This window comes from Pyrus communis, chromosome 4, assembly GCF_963583255.1.
Source record: "Pyrus communis chromosome 4, drPyrComm1.1, whole genome shotgun sequence".
NCBI lineage: Eukaryota > Viridiplantae > Streptophyta > Magnoliopsida > Rosales > Rosaceae > Pyrus > Pyrus communis.
In genome coordinates, this window is record NC_084806.1 from 18,844,927 (window position 1) to 18,848,841 (window position 3,915).

Below are 3,915 nucleotides of genomic sequence, written 5' to 3' on the forward strand. Positions count from 1 at the left end.
GCCTTCCATCTCCAAAGCTTGTATCAAGTTCAACATAAAAAAATAAAATAAAAAAAAATAAAAATTGAATCAATAAAAGTATATGAATTCAAGAAAACCAAAATTTAATCAATTAAGAATAATTGAAACATAATATTCTCCTAATTGAAGAATAACCACGTCAGATTCCTTAGCGCAGCGGAGGAGCGTGTGTGATAACGTGTTGTGGACTATATTTAATTGGGTGCGGCATAAAGAGAAAGAGAGTGGAGAATAGGCTTGAGGAATTGTGTGTTAACTCTCCAGTCATTTTGACTTTATTTATGATAATAAGGAGGAGAGAAACTTGATCTCCAAGTAATAAAAAGTCTAATACAAAATCTATTAGAACATATGTCACAACAAAATGTACTAACTCAAATTATATGTAAAATTGTCCTTGTCTAGTGTTATTCAAATTTGAAAATGCACAAAAAATCTTCCATGATGAACTACTGCAGTAACTTTGAGGCAAAGGCTTTAGAGGTCACGTTATTCAATTAGGACTCAAAGGGGGTATTTGTTTGGACTCATTAAGTTTTACTGGACTAGATTACACTAATTATTAGTGTAGTTACATGTTTGGTAGGCAAATGGACTAAGTTTAATGGGATTAGCCCTCATTCGCTCTGACTACCTCCTTCCCTAGGAGTTCTTAGCGAGGACCCCCAAATACCATGAGACTGCCTAAGCCCGTCATCGAGAGAGAGTCGTCACTTGTCCTCGTCTGCCCGCTCCTCTTCCTGCTCCGTCATCCTCGTATTGCTCGCCCTCATCTCCTGCTCGTCATTATTTACTCCTGGTCTGGTAAATTTCGAATCTAACGATTTATTTCTTCGATTTTGTTTCAGATCGTTAAATTATTACTGGGTTTTCATCGATTCGTTGTTTTGGGTTTGAAAACTGTGAAAATTTGGAATTTTTACATCAAAGATTGTCAATTTTGTAGATAATATTAATTTTCTTGAATTTTGTGGTTTTGGGTGTTTTTGATTTGGGTTGAATTTCATAAATCAGTAGTGGCTAAGTGGTCCGAGGCGGGTGGGTGATTAGCATCGTTCAAATTGTTTGTCTGTGTACTTTGCAATGACTCTGCAATGGCAGTAACCTGGTGCACTGGGCTGCACATTTGTTCATATTAGTATCAGTAATAATTAGGTGTTCTATGAGAAAAGTAAAATGATAATTATGGTGCACATTTTGATTAGAAAATTAGTATTAAGGACAAAGAATTGTGTGCCTCAGCGTGTGGTGCTCTTGTCTATTCCTATCACGTCCACAATTTGATGTATATGCAAGGCTTTGTTTGCAAATGCAAGGCGTTTGATTAGAAAACTAGTATTAAGGACAAAGAATTGAGATGCAAATGCAGAGCCTTGGAGTTTGGGTGTTGTTTTTGATAAATTATTAATAAATAAAATTCGAAAACGTGGAGCCAAATTCATTAATTGTTTGTCTATGTATCTACTTTGCAATGACTCTGCAATGGATGCCATGGCAGTAGCCTGGTGCACTGGGTTTAGTTGTTTGTTTTGGTCTGTTGTACTTTCCCGTTCATATCCCTCCGATTCTATTTCAATTGCTTTTTACAATTTTTCATTTAATCTCACTTATGTAAATAAATGCAAAAAAATGTTGTTGTTTGATTCCTTATGCTGAAATACTTCAGTTTTATTTGCAATTCTTGGTTTTTTTGCATGGTATTTGTCCGGGAAGATCTAAGTGTTTGATCACAGAGACTATTCCGACAAAGCTCTGCATTGTATTTCTTCCATTACTATGTGCTGCTCTTGTGGGAATCTCTCGTGTGATGATTACTGAATCATTGGCAGGACGTCTTCGCCAGAGGTCATGTAGGAATGGGCACCTCAAGTGTATTTCCACATGCTGGGTGCATAGAGGAATGTTGGCATGTCCTTACCTTCAGCCATAAGGTTAAGCTCTCTTCGTATGCGATATGCGAAGAACAGATATTGAGAGTTCAGACTAGAGTGCACCAGTCCGCTAGTTACTAGAAGAAGGGAGAAGATCCTGATTTAAGTTTGTATGCCAAATAGAAATCATATAGAACATATATATACATTTTGTATACGCAACGTATTACTTCATTCGATGACTCCATATCATATGTGTAGCTCCTAACATCATTCTTTATTAAATGAAAATTTTATAATTTTATATAAAAAAAAATGTATGATTTTTGTTCTAAATTGCTTTGTTGGTCTTTTGGGTGATGAATGTGATGGCTTTTCGTTATCCTGATTTTTAGTCCAAGATTGCACCAAACGTTTTATTAAGTTAGTTCAGTTTAATCTAATCTAAGTTAGTTTAGCTTAGTCCTGAAGGTAGTCAAGTCCGAGATAGTCCGATGCAATAAATGCACCCTTAAGGTCTTGTACTGTAAAGTTTACAACGGTCACTGTTATAGTCAAAAGTTTTCCTTCACCTTTTACATCTTTTTTTGGATCTCTTTATTCAGTAAATAACAAATAAATAAATAGTATTTCTTTTCTATTTCATTTAAATCGTTGGATATAGGATCGAATAAAGATAAAGCTTTATCCGGATCTCACATTTTTATGTTTTTGAGAATTGAGACTCTCGGCCGACTCTCGGGCTCTCCTTGCTATGTTAATTCCCTCTCTCTGTCTCAAACATCTGAATTCCCACCAAGAGGACAAACTTATACCAATCTATAAAGAAAACGCAATATTTGTTTATGGTATGGAATATAATTCTCTTTCTTCCTAATTTCATTTATATTTTCTCTTCTTCTATTTAAATGGTTATGGCTAAATTACGTCAATATTTTGTTTTGAATTTTTTATATTTAAAAAAAAAAAAAAAAAAAAAAAAAACAATAAGAGGAGAAAGGAAAGAGAATGATAATGATAATAGGAGAGAAGAGAATCTTACTCTTTATGATATGTTGCATAACATTATATTTTATTAGATAACTTATATATATAGACAAGATGAAATAAAACCTTGGCATGAATGAATGATAGAGAGAATAGGAATGTGCCCAATTCCCCTAACATTCCTTAATGCCTTCGATAATATGCCACACAACAAAACAAGTTCCTTTCAAGTTTGAAGAGCGCATGCCTTTCTCAACCTGACACACACACGTTCTCTTTCTCTCTCTCTCTCTCTCTCTCTCTCTCTCTCTCTCTCTCTCGTATGTATGCATGTATATTTGGCTAACCTTTTCAAGCTCCCAACATGGATTCTCTTTGCCAGTGCAAAATCCATCACCTCTCTCAATAGATTAGTACTAGATTCTATCATCACACTTTTTCTCCCTTCATCATTTTTAAATACCAAATATTGAGAGAGACAGAGAGAGAGAGTTATATTTTATTGTCTACTTTTATTTTGGATGGGAATTAAAGGGCTGCTAGTGTTCAACGACGACCCTTTTGAGTAAAATATGAGAGAGAGAGAGAGAGAGAGAGAGAGGTCCCCCTCTTGAAGTCATGATTGCAAGTGATGTGGGTGAGGATGGATGGGGCTGCCTTTTGCTTTGTTCGATCACACTTTTTTTCATTGGTAGGTGTTGAAGGCAATGTCTGTTTGCTTGGGCTTGTAAATTTTCTCGATTTTATCTTTGAGCCTCCACTCGTCTTGGATTTGACTACCCATTGTGTGAAATGGAGGAACATTCAGGCACAAGCTCTCCTTGTCGCTACCTAGTTAATAATTCATTAATTTCTAGCACCAAGTCTCATGCATCATTTGCACTAGCACTAATGAGAACGTGACATGTAAATTCTCTCCCCGGCCCTTGTGTTGATTATTATTCGTTTATGATCCAATGTTTCATTTGTTTATATTTAGACGTAAAATTTGTATTTTTCTTCTTTCTAATACGATTAACAATGTATAACAAATTTT